Here is an 18704-nt window from a genome sequence, read left to right as displayed (position 1 = left end):
GCTATCTGTTGATCCAGTGTGGGGAATCAAATCCTAGATATTAGCATTATAAGTCTGTAAACTTACTACAAATTTAGAAGAAAGCAGTATTATACCTGTCCACACATATCAACCTATCATAATAACCAAGGATAAGAAAAACAAACAAAACTTTTGACTGGTCTTAGGTCCCAACTAGAAGAGTATATATACTCTCTGGGGCATTCAATGCCATTTTGGTGCACTAAGTATTCAATTCATCTTTACTCTTAGGATAACCAGTAATCTTTTGAACTTAACAATTGCTGATCAAAATTACAAACAAACTGAAAATTTTAAGCTAGACATTACATAAATGTGTTTAAATTTCAGGGATTACACCAGTTAAGCACAAATTGGTCATTCCATCCAATGCTGAATCAATACTCATGCAAATCAGTTTCCATTATTTCAATTTACTGAAAACTCATTGACAAATTGCATCTTACAAGAAAGATATATTATGTACATTCTGTCTATCCTATGAACTTCTTTTTTCAATTCCAAAATAAACTCGTGTACATTGAAGTTTGTTAGCATCATGATAACCACTTTTCAATAAATTTCTGACCAAAAAGAGGCATGATAATCTATTGCACTAGAATAGGGGTCTCCAAACTACAGTTCATGACTTTGGTTTATCTGGCCTTCCAACAGTTTATTTAAGTAATAATTTAATTCTTTTATATTATAAAAATAAAAACTAAAACATAATTGAGCAAAATCCAATCTAGGTGCAATACAATTTTCTATTTGTTGGAAAATGTCATATTACTTAGTATTGCCTCATCTCACTTATCAATCCTAGTTCCTGAAGCTGCGCATTTCTTGCCACACCTGCTCCGTGTACTTCAGTGTGTGTCAGTGAATGCTGCTGTTTACTTTATGTTCAAGTTCATTGCTGTTGCACTGTTACTGAATCATGTAATAAAGTGTTGTGCTTAATATGCAACGAGACTATCACAGTGCTAAAATAATAAAAGATTTGTAAACATTGCCAAACCAAGCACTCATCAGAACTATTCTTGGTTCATGGGAAAGATACATCTAGGCAAATTCTAAACCTGGAATCATAACTTATCATCACAAAGCTGCAACAAGAGAAAGTTTACGAGCGGGACATCTGTTAACCAAGCAAGGAAAACTATTTACTGATGGTAGGCTAATTAAATTATGTATGATTGAAGCAGCTGAAGAAATGTGCCCCAAAAAAAGTAAATTTATTTAAGACTATTAGCCTTTCAGCAAATACAGTTGCTCATAGAGTCAAGGACATTGAAAGCAACACTGTGTCTCAGCTGTAAGATAAGACCAAGGAGTTTGAGTGCTTTGACATTGCGCTTGATGAGTCAACAGATATGTCAGGCACTTTACAGTTGCTGTTGTTTATTTGCAGAGTGAATATTAATTTTGAAGTGACTGAAGAATTAGCTTCTGTGCACACTATGCATGGAACAATAACTAACTCAGTATTGCCTGGAATGGAAACAGCTGAAGTGCATTACAACAGATGGTGGTAAAAATGTGTGGTGCAGGATAAGGTTTAGTTGGGCAAACTTACAAAACTGTTAAAAGTGCAGGTTGTTCCAAGCTTATGGTTCTTCACTGCATTATTCATCAGCATGCACTGCATGGAAAATATCTGGATCTAATTGTGTCATGGAAACTGTAGTTTCAACAATGAATTTCATTTGCCCTCATTGACTCAACCATTGTCAATTCTGTGAATTTTTGGCAGAAATAGAAACATATCCTGCCACATTTCAGCTCAATGGCTTAGCTGTGAGAAGGCTACGTCGTGACTTCTTTTGAGCTGAGAACTGAGATTGAAATTTTCTTAAATGAAAAGAACCACCCTCAACCGTTACTCACAAACAGTAAATGACTTTGGAAATAAGCTTTTTCTGTTTATTTGACTATGTACCTGAATGAATTCAATCTACAATATGTACACTGAGGTAAAACACTTCAGCAAAAACTAATTTTTTTTTAGTCCCAATTGATAATGAGTTCCTTCATACACTCTCCATGTTGTGAAAAGTTCAAGAAGCAGGATCCTCATTCCCATACAGGTTTGTACAAAACATCCTTTCTGATCTGCAACTGCAGTTCAAGGAGCATTTTGATGTTAGTGCAACAGAGATAAGGAGCTTCCCAAAACCCATTTGATTGTGTTATTGATGAAGTGCCACCTGAAGTCCAAATGAAAGTGCAGTCCAACATGTTGAAGGACAAATACACAGAAAAGAAACTAACAGAGTTCTATAAATGCCTTCCAAGTGATCAAAATGTTCATTTAAAAAAAACTTTACTCGTGGATTCGTTTAAGTCTTTGATATTACCTATTTCTGCGAAGACATTTTCAAAGATGAAGTACATGAAATCTAGTTACAGATCAGCCTTATCTGATGAGCATTTGCAATCACTTTTGATGATAGGGAGCACTAACTTTGTTAGTGTAATTTTGTCAGAAAAACACCAGTTTCATGCTTCTCAGTAATGATAAAAAAAAGACAACCGTACATCATAAATATTTTCAATATGTGCTCTTATGAGAAATAAATTAGTGATGTTGTATTCTGATCGTGTATGCATCCCTATTTAATTTTACCACAACCCCTCTGGCACACAAAGCCTAAAACAGGCCCCTGTCTAAAATGGTATGGAGACCCCTGCATTAGATCAGTAAGACACAAAAGCTCGTTGTAATGTGTTTGTTTGTTTTAATTATGAACAAATACTAGATTTACACTTGGAAGGAGCAGAAAAATGTGTTGTTTACAGACACTTCAGAGCTGCACAAAAATGAAAGTTGAAATATGACTTCTTTGTGAAATACACTAAAATACGAATTCTAAGATATCTATTGTTGAAAAGAAATATATTTTATTGTCTAAATCTGATAGATTCTCACCTCTTGTGATAAAACATACAAAGATTATCATTCATATGCATGTTCCTACAGCATTTTGGGCTGATCTCACGTTTACACGGATTTACCATCTCAGAACTTACATACACACGTTTAGCAGAGTTCCAAAAATTGTGATTTGAACTGTCTTTTATGATGTGCCTACAAGTAATCAGAAACACACTTTCACCACATTTACCACTTAATGATGTCACAGATGATGTCGACTGTTCCAAGTTTTCTGGACAAATTTCAGACTCAATTCTGGCTCTCTTTACTTCATTATCTTTATTCTGACTTTCTTCTAACCTAAAAATATTTCATACAATAATGAAAGTTCTTTCATTTTTGCTCACAAAATTTGAAAGATATTTTAACAACTGTAAAAGCTTTTTAATAATATTTGAAAACAAGACAACATTAATTAACAATTACACACACTTTGCTTAAACCAATAATGACTGATGTGTTAATCCACTGCATTAAACACGTTACTGACGTGGGCTCTGTCCAATCAGTGGTACTACCAAAGAGAAATATGTCACATGTATATAATGCATTAATTCAACAAAGATATAACCACATATAACACTTTAAGTACAAAATAACGGCTTGCAGTAACAATTCCGTACTTTCAAAGGTGTGATTCTGAATGAAATATTTGAAAAATGTTTATATAACACAAAATCAAGTGTACCACAATGGTTATAAAACCTCTTACTTACAATTATCATACCTTAAAAACTGAATATCTAAGTGCTTTTTTTCATTGACTACTACTGTTATTTATTTTGGAATGAATGCATGCAACTCTACAGAACACTGTGATGATCAAGATACATTGTCCAGAAAGTGATGCTTCCTTTAGTGATAAGCCTTTAAGGTTGAAAGAAAATAGTGTGTGTATGTTTTCTTATAGCAAAGCCACATCGGGCTATCTGCTGAGTCCACAAAGGGGTATCGAACTCCTGATTTTAGCATTGTAAATCCATAGACTCACTGCTGTAGCAGCATGGAACTAGAAAATAGTGGAAAACATAAAAAAATAGCACCTGTATAATTTTTGAAAGATCTTGTAAAATGTTTAAATTTGTTTTTTAAACTGTTATTTTTCTGGTGTGCATAGTTTTTAAGATATAGTTAGTCATTTCCAATATCAAATTTTATCTAAGACAGCCCTGTATCACTATGTCAGTAAACAAGAAAAAAATCTTCCGATCTCCCATTCAATACAAATCATAAATATTAATCCTAAATATTAATATTAAAAAATTGTCTTTTAAGTATTTTCTTTAAAAGAAATTCATAACTAATAGTATACTGTTATTAAAAGTACAGGAATTAAATCAAGCTTATGAAAAGTTATTTAGATTTTGTGCACATTCAAAACAGCCAATGTCAACCAACAACCACAACACATTTTTATTTTCACTCCACAGAAGGTTCCAATCAATGATCAATAAAGTTTGAAATTGAAATAACCACTTATTCTTCCTTGGCAATTGAAATGACCACTTATTCTTCCTTGGCAAAAGTTTAAAAATCAGCTAATGGAAATAAAAATTTTCAACTTTTTCTATTGCAAAACTAAACAGAAACAGCAGTGCAATATTTACAACTATCAATATATTTTCAGTCAAAAATTAGATTTCAGGCTAATTTAAAAAATATAGAAAGTAAATCACATGTGAAAAATCAAAACATTATTAATCTTCATATTTAGTACAATAGAAACTCGGTGAAAGTCCTTGAATTCAGCTAACAGTTGATATTTTGTTTGTCTTTCTTTTGTTTTAAAAACTGCAGATGGTCTTTTAGGCATTGTTGCAATACACTTAAAGTGCTCTTTGGGATTTTACTCCAAATACACTTCCACAGTTTCTCTGGAAGTAATTTTGATTTGTCAAGCTATCAATCTATCAAATCCCAGATTTCTTCGATTTGGTTGAGATTAGGGCTCTAGGGATGTCATTGCATCATTTGAATAACTCCAGCAGCTTCTTTCTTCACTAAGTAATTTCTTCATAGGTCAGATGAATATTTAGGATCATTATCTCCTAAGTACTAGAATCCATTATCAATAGCATACAAGCCACTGAGTATACCATGATGGATCAATATCTGATGGTACTTGCATTGGTCTATTATTCCATCTATTTTGCAAATATATCCTCCAGCTTCAACAGAAAGACACCTCCAAACAATCACCTGCCTCTCTCATGCTTCATGGTAGACACTATGCACTAAGTTTAATACCTTTCACCTCTCTTTTGTCGTATGTACAACCTATGCTTTGACCCAAATATTTCAAACCTGGATTCATCATAAAACCCTTTCTCTGTTATCAAGTTTTTGTATATTTTAGCAAATTTAAGTCTCTTGACAATATTTAGATATTGAAATAAATGTTTATTAACTGCTACATGACCAAATATTCTATTATCACCGAGTCTGCTTGATGCTGTAGATCTGGACTCTTTTCATGATCCTTTATCTCATGTTTGAGATTAGTGGCTGTCTTCCTACTGTCCCAAAGACTGCACAAATGAAGATATTTAACATCAGTATCATTGAGTTTAGTTGTTCTGCCTCTTCCTTTCCTATTTTCAAATTCACCTGTCTCGGTCTCATGATCTAGGACGTAGTTGACAGTGTTAGGGAAGCATTTTAAGTCTGCATCAGTTTGCCAGATTCCACTCAGCATTATGTAAAGCTTTAATGAGAACTCTGTGCTTGACTGACAATTCAGTATGTTTTTTGGGCTGTGACATGACAACGAAACTTAATATATAGTGTTAAATACTGTTTCTATCAAGGCTTATCTGTGTAGTGCTATTAAATTAATTTCTTCTAGTATATACAGTACCATATGCTAGCTTCTTTCTATATAGTTAAGACATTGTATAGGGTACCATAACAGTTATTTCAGACCCTAAATTTGATCAGTATATCATTCAAGCAACCCTTAAGACATACCCTTGATAAAAGTATATGATAATTCTAAAGAAAGATAAGGATTTTCACCCTGGCTCATTCATTTATCAACAGGAATCAGTGAGGCATTACGATAGTATTGAATTTTACATTCTGTAATGGAACGGACGAATTTTCTTGTCCTAATGCTTTTGCACAGTACTATAGGTAGGTGAATAAAGAATAGCACTGAATAAAAAAATATATTTACTTAATAAAACTGTGACTTTTAAATAACCTATTTATAAGTTGACAATCTTATCTCATTTTCATGACATCCAAAATGGAAAAATAAAATTAAACTGCAAAAAGTTTATTCTATACAATTTGTGAATTCTTCACTGACTTTCATGGGCTTTCTGGGTCAGTATCTCTGAAGGTTCATGCATGCTCTCAAGTTCTTAGTTATCTCAAATAAATCATCTACCATACTCTACAATGTGAAACATAAAGACCTTCCCAGTCATGTGTATCACTTACAGTACATAAAATATTATTCCACCCTGAGGTTTCTATTACACCTCCCTCTTCAATGTAATATTTTTTTCTTAGAATAAGTTGTAAGTTAGAATTTTTTTTCCATGTGAAAACAATTACTTCACACTTTATCAGTATGAGTGAAGTTGTTAACAGTCTATATAGGAACTCTAGGTTAAAACAAATGTAAAATGAAAAGTTTTTGAGAGTAGGATCTGCAAGTTAAATGTCAGAATATTTAATACATGTTTACATTGATATTCAGGCTATAAGATATTCTTCAATATTCACTTTAATATTTGCTTGGAAAATTTTTCTTGCCATATAGAGACTTCTTAAAATTGCTATCTGGATAGTGACATTTCTGTAGGAATCCTTCTAGTTGACATTCTTTAACTAGAAAATTGGAGACACTAATTTAAGCAATCTTCAATAATACGAAAAAAACTTGTTTGGAGTATATATCGCTGCAGTAGGGAGTGTTGAACACAATTTTCCAGGTGTATCATCAGTTGAACATGTCACCACTGCAGTAAGGAATGTTGAACACAATATTCCAGGTGTATCATCAGTTGAACGTCACCACTGCAGTAAGGAATGTTGAACACAATATTCCAGGTGTATCATCAGTTGAAATATTACTGCAGTAAGGAATGTTGAGCATATTATTTCAGTTGTATCATTAGTTGAACATATCACTATTTAAAACACTTCGTTATAAGACTCCAGGTGCAGAATTAACCCTTTCACTACCAGTGCAGTATGATATACGAGTTCATCTACACATTTGCACACCTTAAGTATTTGCACTATAACTTTAGATACAGCATGTGTATCTTCACAAAATTTGGTAGACTTTCAGTAAAGATTACAGGCATTTTGTACACAAAAAATAGCATTTTTAATGCAATATTTTTATGAAAATTTATTTGTCAAAACAGAGACTGCTTCATTACTGGTTTGAGTGCAAAGTGATTTCATGTTATGATTAGAAATCTATTCCTTATCCCCAAAATTTAAAATATTATTTGTGTAATCTCTAAAACCTCCTAATTACACTTCAACTGTTTATTTTCAGTTGGACTTTATATTTTGTGTTATTTTCTGTACTCTATGTGGGATCTGTCACTTGACCAGTTTCGTAAACATCATGAAAATCAGGAAATAAATATAAATTATAGATTTTTCATGCTAGAATGACTACATATTATAACATGAAAATAGAAATCTTTGGTCTAGATAGATAAAGTTTTATACTGCTCTATATTTACATATTTATTTATTGTTTTTATTATACTACACTTACAGTTATACCTAGCTAGCAATACCTAACTTGCGTTGATGCAGTGCACGTGTACTGATGTTACATATCCAGTTATACAAAACTGACTTTCAGTCTTTCCAGTCTTGGCTGTGTTTTAGCAGACGAGTATGTGTAATATATAGTCACATCTCAATTAAACATCATAGATTATTACTCGTTAGAATGAAATTATTAAACTTATTTTTCTTAAAATATAGAACAATAAATCAAGAAGTAAAGTAAACAATTATCTCTTCAAGAGTACAACCTTTGTACTCGGGTTGTTGCTGGACTTAGGTTACTAAGTCTTCTAGAATTTTGCACATGAAGGATAACAAGCAAAATCTTTTTTTTAGGTTTTATATATATACAGTTCAATAACCAAAAACTCATAAATAACTACACTGATACCATAGAATTCCACTGCAATTTATTAAGCTTGGTAACTAAGACATAGCTAGATTTAAAGAAATATGAAACTGAACAGACTAAAGACACAATCTACCTCACTGAAATCCTGGTAAGAACATGATAGCCTTTTCAAAGATTTAAATGACAAAAAAAAAAAAAACACTCTTTGGACATTCTAAGCTGTTCATTGGTTATTCATATGTCATATACTGATGTAAGTGTGCATAAGGGACCGTTTCTAAATATTGAAAGAGGTGAACAGGGCCACTATGTTTGATTCAGTATCTCAGCAAAATTAAAAGATACGAGATTCTTACTTTATATTCTAGTTTGATAATATTAGTAATTTGATTTCCTAATTTGTACAAAACTATACACTTAGTATTCTGACATCACAAAATCTAATTTTAAACAGTGTTGCATTCAACATACCATGACTCACTAAAAATCTATATTTAGAAGTGTTCTTTTAATATTTACTTTGAAATTAATAAATTAACTCGTATGTAGTATTAAATTTTGAATTATAATATACAAGTTGATTCCAAACTTAATGACAAACTTATGAAATAGTAGTTTAATAAAATTTTGAATGCAAGTCAACAAATGTAATGACATGGCCTTTGATCAATGACATGTTGCAAAAGGGTTAATGAAAAGCACATATTCTGGATTGCATATTCTAGTTCAGTTCTGAATCATATACCAAGAAAAGCTAAACAGCCCTGTTGCATTTACCTTGAATTCAAACTACTGTATCAACCTTATACTAACTTTCACATTTCGAGATAACACAACACCTTATCATAAAATCTTTGAAGTTCAGTTGATAAATTAGTAATAATCCTTCCATATTACCTTCTGACATATCTATATAAAGTACAGCATAGCTGGATAAAATATAGAAATATTTTTATTAATATTACTTCTCCATTCAAATTCCTGAAAAACACCATAGTTCCGAAGGTTCAGTTGTAACTGGAGTAATGCCCTCATTATATAATACAATTTAGGTGCAATTATAAACAAAGTGTTGGTTGAATAAAAAGTATACAATAATGAAAGAGTTGAAGTCATAAAAGTTATTATTTCATTACGATTTTAATTCTTAAAATAAAACACTGCATCATTTTGTACTTCAATCATAGTTTATTATTTGCTGTAAATTTGTCAAAATGTTTTAGATGCTAGAAGAAGAAGACAAACAGAAAAATGTCCCTCACCACCACACACACACACACACACACACACGTGAATGCTATGCACTTTAACAGAAAAACTTCAACATCATAAAATCTTATCTGGCTTTTGTTAGATTTCAGGATTTCCAAAACAAATAATATTTAATTCTGTGACTCTCTGAGGCATTTGATTGTCCAATATCATTACCTGAGTTTTTAAGTGTAATAGCACATAACTAGGAAACAGTACATCTTGAAGTACATTTTACAACAATAAATACATAGCTTGCAGAAAAGAACTACAAATTTACAGTTTTTGCCATGGGAACTTGTGAAACTAATCTCAGTAACACTTGAATTGTTTTCATGTGAAGATAAAAAATCTAGCACTTATATGTTAGACTGATAATAGTTTTGGATAAAATTCATGTGCACGTACCCTTATTGCTCAGAAATGTGTCATACCACAAAATTTATTATATGTTCTGTATCTACTGTTGTAAAGTCAAAGCCATAACACCATTCCGTATAACAGTTTAAACAGGAAATAGAAGTTTGTGAATACAGTGCCTTGCTTTGATGGAAAAATGCCTGAAATAAAATGAAATTACCTCATAAAATTGTTCTGCCATTCCTTTTACTTTGGATGAATTTTCCCCAATAGCATACAAATAGGAATGTTTGAGTTTAAAATCTTTAAGCCCTAAGGGGATTTGGTTAAACATACATATACATACATTCATGTACATAAAGCAAATTAACTTTCATTTTGGTACTAAATTCCTTCTTTTATGGGTTTTCAAAATGGTCAAATGAAATACCTGTATTCCATTAAGCAATATCCATTAATACAGAAAGAACTCAGATGGTTATGAGAGGAATTTATATGTAGTACGTGTATATAAATAAGAAGATACACTACTTTTCAACAAAAACTTACTGGATATGAAAGCCAAAAAAATACTAAACAAAGCATATGATAAAACAATAACACTATCACTTAAATGAATGGTCTTATTCTGTAAGTTCTTCAAAATGAGTTTATTTTGTAAAACTTAATGTAAATACATATAGTTGAATGAAAAAATGGGACCGAACAGTTTTATTTTAAGGATAAATCTTGTAACTAGATGAAGTAATATGAGAAAAGCAATGTCACCTGCACTATACACTCAACATAATTAAATTTTATTCATCTGTGCCACTCAAAATAGCATAAAGTCTTGTTAACAGATTATCAGCACAGCGTAATGTATTAACAAAGAAACTTAATCATGGTTCCCTGGCATCATCATTAAAACTAAGCCAGTTAAAATGACACTTCACACATATGGATCATTAAAACTAATTAAGGTATAATAAAATTACAAAAACAGTGTGCTTATACCCTTATAAATAATTAAACACTTGATTCACTTAATATTGGAACTCTTTATGCTACATTTCATATACTGTATAAGTGACTTACAAAGGCTTAAATATTTTAACAATGGATCAAACAATAGAAAAAAATACATAACCAGATTATTTTTAAAATTTCTCTTATCTATACTGGCTTTCATTCTTGTTTCTTTTTATCTTGTTCATTACTCTTTGTTGGATGAGAATGTTTACTTTTAAAACTATGGCAAACTGTATATTTTATGGCATAATCCTTTTAAATTTATCACAATCTTTTAAGTTTTTTGACAAAAGTGGGTAGAAAATAAATAGTAAATTAAATTATAAATACAAAGATATATATCTTTAAGCATCCTGACAATTAATGTAATTCTACTTTATTACAGACATAAATACAAGTTGCACATGTTAAATAAACCAAGGTTAATTAATACCTTTGATGTAATGGCTGTCTCTTCATTTCACAATGCAATTGATTAATTGAATAACCTACTGATTCAAGTTGATGTAGGTCTAAAAGTTCTTCAGCTGTAGGATGAAACTGGGAAAGAAGACTTTCAGAAGAACTGCTGGACACTGAAGTAGTTCAAGGCAACTTATTATTTCTACCAGTTGCACAAACAATTTCTGTAAAGAGGTTTTTCCAATTCTGACCTGATGCTTTCGTTATTTGTCAGCTATGTATAAATAGAGAATTGAAATCAACATTTTGATCAGAACACATACATATGTAAACACAAGTCTATAGAAAACAAACAAAGTAACCAAATACTAACTGGTCTTTCAAGAACACTTAATTTCTTTATTCACCAAAACAGTTAACTAAACTAGAAGTACACGTAGCTAACTGTTTGTATAAGTATACTGTATCAATTCAACAACAGAAATGAATTCCTTACAGGTAAAGTACAACACATTATCATCCAAACCACTGCAAAAGTTTACAAGAAGATAAATGAATTTTTCAAAAAATGAAGTAAAAGTAAGTATGGCTAATATCAATTCTTTAAAAACAATGTGAACAAAGTAGTAAGGGCAGCATTTGTATCATCTCTACATAATAGCAAAGACACACACTGTAGCAGAATGTCAACAGATAAAAATATGATAAACTAAATTGTGATTGAATAGTTTTATATGTATTGCTATATGTTAATTATTGTCTGTTATAAAGGGATGATAAAAATGCCATTCCTACTATATTGTTTGCATTATTTTTGAAGAATTTATATGAGCCATTCCTATATTTACTTCCTTTTTGAAAAGTTCTGTTTTTTTACTTGTATGCTTCTGTTTTTTAATGTAGTGTTTCAATAGACATAGGAAGGTTGTGTTTCTAATGAAGTTCTAAACACAGTGAGGTTACAACTGTAATATTTATTGTTCATTTATTATTGGCTGGTAATTTCTGTTTCACCTTGTATTTAAGTTTTTTAAATGAACACCGAATTTCTATAAGAAAGCTCACTGCAAGAGGTAATGATACATTTACACAAGAATTATCATTTTTCAAATTACTACTAATTAATAACAGTTATAAAAGCAAATACTCTACTTGAAACCACGTCACCTCAATTAATTTGGTTGACACTTTTATTTAAGATTTTTTAAGTTATCATGTAATAAAAAAACAAAAAGAAAGAAATTCTAACTTTTTGCCATGAGATTTACAGACATTCCCAGAACATGTGACTCAATCATTAGATAGATATTTTTAAAAGACAACACTGTAAAGTTCTGATGACATATTAAGCAGATATTTAAAATACCATTATAATGTAAAATCTGAGTCATCCCTGCATAGACAGTGGTACTACCTGCCTGATATAAGTGAATTTTTACACTTATAAACACATTTCATAGCACATCTTAATGCTCAGAAACATTATCTGTGTAGATGGTTCAAACACAAGAGTAGAAAAGTCCTAATACAAATATGTGTACCATTTTCCTGATGTGAATGATATGTATAAAAACAATATGCAACTTATACACTGCAACATTAAATGTCATACTTTCATTTGGCATCAACGTCCTTATTCAGCTGAGTCCATATTCATGTCATTCAGGCAATCGTAAATTAAAATGGGTACCAAGCTTGAACTACTCATCTGATTGCTTATCAATTTCACCTCAATCTTTTTTTAAGATGTGTCTTTCTGGCAAATTTTATCAAAACTGGTTCTGCTAATTCCTTATAACAATTTGTAGCATCAAGTTCATGGCCAAGGAAGCATGTGAATAGCAAACCTCAATTTCAAATACATAAATCTCATGTACACAAAATACTAATTATTGTACTCAAAGAAAGAAAAAGAAGACATCTGCAGTACTCATACACAATAAATTTCATGTTTTATTTCAAGACAACTGTACTCCAACTAGTTGTAACTTGGCTTTAAAAACATTGCAATTAACACAGAACCTCATGTTTTTACTTTGTTTGTAAATTATCTCAGAATTAATGCAGTCATATGGTTCAATCGTTTTTCCATCTAGAAACTGTTGAAGAAGACGAATATCACTTAGTTCTTTCTTAGTAAAATTGAAGAAAAAAGGCAGAATAAATGAACTATTCAATAACCATCAGGTATTAACTTTTCTGTATTACCCCAATTCCCATACTAACATTTTGATTATTCTTAATGTTTTCAAAGAAATACTTATTGTTAGTTTTTACATTTTCAGGCCAACCTTATTTACTGTTTTGGACTTCTTAATTTCCCATTTCAATAACTCTCTTAATCATTTACAATCCTCAAATCTTCCATCTTTACTGTCAGTTTAAACTTCTTATGCTTATAATGCTTTTCTTCAATCTTATCCTTTATATCCTCTGTGTAACAACCTAGTTTTTCACTTGAAACCATCTTTTTTTTTCCTATACTGAACACCAACATCTTGAATATTAACACTTGTTTGGGTTATTTAACAGTTATAGGGCAAAAAAGGGAATGTGTGGCTTTAAGTGCAAGGCATAACAAGATGGGTGAACTAATATTGGTCTCTGTTAACAGATACAGTAAAAAAGGCTTTTACCTGGAATTGTTAAAGACCATCTGTTTGTTTGTTTTTGAATTTTGCACAAAGCTACACGAGGGCTATCTGCGCTAGCCATCCCTAATTTAACAGTGTAAGACCAGAGGGAAGGCAGCTAGTCATCACCACCCACCTCCAACTCTTGGGCTACTCTTTTACCATTGAATAGTAGGATTGACCATTACATTATAACACTCCCATGGCTGAAATGGTGAGAATGCTTGGTGTGACAGGGATTCAAACCTGCAATCCTCAGATTATGAGTCAAACGCCTTAACCCCCCCCCCAAGCCATGCTGGCCTAAAGACCATTTGATCACACTGATGAAAATTAATGAGGAGCAATGTAAGGAAATCATGAATACAGCATGGTTTTAATTGTAAAACCATGGTTTAAATCTGTAAAACCAGATTTTAATTCGAAATAGTAATAGTGAAACATGATTTGAAATTGATTGTTTGGTTGTTTGTTTTGAATTTTGCAATGAGCTACACAAGACCTATCTGCACTAGCTATCCCTAATTTAGCAATGAAAGACCAGAGGGAAGGCAAGCTATTTGTCACCACCAATCATCAACTCTTGGGCTATTCTTTTACAAAAGAATAATGGATGAGATTGACTGAAAGTGCAAACATGTTTGGTGGGATGAGGATCAAATCTGCAACCCTAAGATTGTGAATCAAACACCCTAACCATTTGGCCTTGCTGGACCCTTTGAAACAGTTCACAGTGGATTTCTTCATCAAACAGTTATAGAACCCACCAGTAAGAATACAATATTGGATCTATTATTACATTCCAATGTGGATTAAGTTGAGAGATTGGAAGCAGGAGCAGCATCCAAGTACAAATGGTTATTGTACAGTTAAAACATAGTTGGTATTATGTAATTGTTTGGAAATCAAGGACACTTGTATTTTGGTTTCAAATGTATACTAGAAAATCAAAAAAGGGCTCTATGAAACATGATTAGCTGAAAATGTTAATGTTACACAGTAAAAATTTCTTTATGTACATTAAAGGAAAGCTAATGGAAAGGTTTCAACAGAAAATTATAAAATGAATGAGCTGCTCAATCTGGTTTTACTGTTGAGGGAGTTGACTTCTCTATGGTAGACATCTTCTTCAATACTAGATGTTCAATTTATAGATCACTATATCATTTTCTTTTCTTAATATGCACTCTGTTCTGGAGTTAGGGAAGTTTGAGATCTCTCTGGTCTCTTGAACTTAGGTGAAGATGGTCTGATCCTCATCCTACCCTTGTGTGGATGTCATTTTCCAAGGGAATGGATCTTGGATGTAACTAACTCATTGAGTGTAGTTAATTGAACCTTAGCTACTCTACACCTGGATGCATCATTGTTTTATTCTCACACCACTTGGATGTGCCCCTGTTTTTCCTCCCATATATGTCACACCTTTCTCTGATGGGAAAATGAGTATACCTGGTTTAGATGTTGTACAGTCTACCACATCAGACCTTTGAATCTGACTCTCTTGTCTGTATATGTGTCTTTCAGATGCTTTTGAAGAATACTTCCTAGCTTACTGTTGCACTAGTCCCTCCAGTTATTTAATGTGAATGGAGGTAAAGCACCATATTAAAAGTTATAACTTTAATACACTGAAAATGTATTTCCGACAGGTACTTACCTCTTCCCACCTTTTTTCCCCATTGAAACCAAGTGCTTTCATTGTCTTCCAAAATTTGAAGAGATTGAACAGAGGGAGTCACATGTACAAGTGTGAGGCACTTTCATTGGTTGAGGGTTGTCACATGATAATTTGCATGAGAGTCACATTGGAATGAATCATTTCCAATACAGGAGAGGCAGAAAGCTTGTCTCATGGGTGAAAGAAAAAAAAAAGCATATAGATGGCAGCATAGAACAATAATAGCTATTCATGTGAGTTGAGCATAACAATTCTGCTAATTAGTCAGCATGGCTTTTTCATGGGAAAGTCCTTCTGTTGGAGAGAGTAGAAGTGTTGATCCAGTATACCTGGAAGTTTGAGAAGCTTCTGAAACAGGGCAACATTAAGGACAAGTTAAGACTAGTAATTATATCTTGCTTGGGTGTGGCAGGATAAGTTAGCTGAATGGATTAAGGGTTGGTTAAGAGGAGAGCAAAGGTGAAAAGGGCTGTAATAAATGAAGTGTAGTCAAATTTGACTGGAATTGTAAGTAGGTTATTTCAACTCTTTGTGATGGGGTCATTACTTTTATTTTATATATATAGTTATACTGATGAGAAACAAGTCAACAGATTGGGCCCATTTGCTGGCAACAATAAAATGTTGAGTATGTTTGGCTAAGATACTGCTACTGTTGTTTTACAAAGGATATGGATAATTTGGCAAACTGGACAAAGAAATGGCACAACAATTTCCTCATTAAAAAACATTTAAAGGTATTTTGACTGAACTGTTCAAAATTATAGAAGGAATAGATAGAGATGGTCAATCATATGTTTTTGTGTTTATTGGTAAGAGTGGTAGGATTAGGGGATGCACATTATATGCAAATCAGGGAAATTATTTTTCAAACAAGGTGGCCAGCCTTTGAAACAAATTACCTCCAAATGTGATGAATGCAACAGAATTGGGACAGTTCAAAACATAATGAGTTCTTAAAATATCACAGCTTTATATATTATACCAAAGACAGGTAGGTGTTTGAGGAAATGAATGGAGCAGTCTGACAGTCACAACGGTTTCACTCCTCCTAGTAAAGCATGAGCCTAAAGCTTATGAAAATATAATTTTGTGTACACTTACAGATAAAAGCTTAAGATCTTTGACCGTAAGAAATGAGTACAGAAACATCCAGTTAATTAGTAGCATTAAGGTTAATAAAACTTTTAAATTGGAGGCTCAATAATGTTTCCCTACTGCAATGAAGACTTAATATGTGATGTGCAAAGATTTTGAAAAGATAGACAGTTACATGTACAATACAACTGTTATGTAATATTAATGTCCAACATCTTTAATACATTGAAAGCAATACTTTAATACACCAACTAATTTCCATTTGTATTCAATGTTACTTTTATATTTTAATTACATAACTTTGTAAACCCAGAATACTGCATAAATTCATGTCAAATCTTACATTTAAGTGATGAAGTTTGTTGACCGTAGGTTTAAGACAAAGCTCTAAACTGTTTCATACCTGTATTGGGAAGGAATGAAAAACTTTTTTCCCCCCCAATCTTTATAATTCATTATTAATTATTATTAACTGTAAAGTTCACCTTATGAAACCAGTTTAAAGATTTTTCAGTTTTATCAGTATTTAATCTCAAACAGAAATTAAAAAATGATTTATTCTCCATTGAAATACTGATGTCATTTGTATAGTACAAACTACAGTTCTCTATTTCTGGTCTGGAAGTACTCTTAGAGCAACAATACTGCCACTGACAACACTACAGCATCAACAAAGTAAGACTTGGTATTAATTTCAAACTGCATTTTTAGAAGAAATATCTTTGAAAAAAAAGGTTTGAAACTAGCTTCATGTATGAAGTAAGCTTTTAAATTACTGACGTGTAATGCTTTATTGCAGTAGGGAAAAAATACTGTGTTAATTTCACCATAAACAATTGCGATATGCTCACTCAGAACTTTAGGCCTATACAAAGGTATCTCAATTTTTCGTGCTTTGGCCATATGCAAGTTATGGCAGTTATATCACTAGCAGTGTGTCTTATATGATTTACTACTTCAAGTTATATTTACATGGACAAACCAGGTTGACACTGACAGTGATCATGAATACTATGCTAGCCTAAACTACTACATAGAGGTTCATAATATTATTAAAATTAAACAGTGGAAAGTAATTTTATTACACTCCGACTAAATGCCTCAGTCAGTTCTAATAAACAACTTGAGTTAAAACTTACTTTCAGTTTTTCTTCATTAAGTAACATTTTTCAATCTGAGTTTCCATAAAAGCCATTTATCATTTATTAACCATACTTATGTAATAATATATTGTACTTTACGTTCCCCACCTGTAAGCCATAACTTACTCAGATAGCCCATTGTGTTAGCTTCGTATCGTCTGTTGTATGTCCATATAACTACTTCACATGTGGATGGATCTTGGCCAAAATTAATTTGGAATTTCGTTAGGTGTCACAAATTTACAAAACTTCCATCCAAAGAGTTATAAATTAAAACAATTACGACAGATATATTCCATGTACACTATGCCAGCGTTTTACAGACACCACAAATTACACTAAAACTCCTAGCAGCCAAAAGATTTGTTTAAAAATCTTTTAAATCTGAGAATTAAAAAAACAACATGGCGACTAATAAGCAAGTACTTACTTTAAGTACGTTACGAAGTTTAAAAGTTTTAACATACTCTAAAATTATCAGATGTCCAAATATCCTACTTTCTCTTTCTTTCATGCGTCTAATTCTCAGCTGCGTGCATGCCAATTTCGGTTTCAAATTATTTCTTTACGCTTTGCAAGAGAACTGTAATTTTTGTATAAACACGAACGCTGTTTTGATTTATACTATACCTTAGTATGACTCTTGAGTCATGATTTGGTTTATAATAATAATAATAAAATATTAGTTATTATTTTTAACTGTTTATGGACAATTCCATTAATTAAATAATTAAGATTGGCATATTCCCATCTTCTGTGTGAATTCTGTCTGCGGTTTAACAAGCACTTTAATACATCTTCTATCAAAATGTACTAGATTCTATACTTATTCAAATTATGTGTATATAATGTTATAGTTTGTGAAACCGTATTTTGTTGTCGATTAGCATAGATATTTTATCAAAATGAACAGGCTGATACTAACAGATGCATAAAGATTCTGAATATTGAATCTAAGAGTGTTATAGGTTTAATTGCTATAGGTCAGATAAGAGTTTGAGACTTCGTCCTTGACCCAGAATGAAGCAAGTTCTTTGAAAAAAAGAAAAAGGAAATACATATTTTCCTATTT

The 18704-nt window shown here is 31.8% G+C and overlaps 1 protein-coding gene across 17 annotated transcripts in view; it reads right to left on the bottom strand.

Moving 5' to 3' along the window:
- The window catches only part of LOC143239507 (uncharacterized), a 30378-nt gene extending 11967 nt beyond the window's left edge, over nt 1–18411 (bottom strand). For 3 of the 17 annotated variants that reach the window (XM_076480644.1, XM_076480657.1, XM_076480656.1), the window contains exons 1-3: nt 18063–18256; nt 11110–11352; nt 3129–3238 (exon numbers count right to left, since the gene is read on the bottom strand). The gene's annotated coding sequence lies outside the window, so the exon portion shown is untranslated. Of the gene's footprint in view, nt 1–2932; nt 3239–11109; nt 11353–15371; nt 15563–17629 lie in introns of all 17 variants that reach the window. The other 14 variants (XM_076480649.1, XM_076480648.1, XM_076480651.1 and 11 more) reach the window with 14 other exon arrangements.
- Nucleotides 18412–18704: the final 293 nt, after the last annotated feature.

The sequence above is a fragment of the Tachypleus tridentatus genome, chromosome 13 (assembly GCF_004210375.1).
Source record: "Tachypleus tridentatus isolate NWPU-2018 chromosome 13, ASM421037v1, whole genome shotgun sequence".
Lineage (NCBI taxonomy): Eukaryota > Metazoa > Arthropoda > Merostomata > Xiphosura > Limulidae > Tachypleus > Tachypleus tridentatus.
The sequence above is the reverse complement of the archived record's forward strand: the minus strand, read 5'-3'. Positions and strand labels throughout refer to the sequence as shown.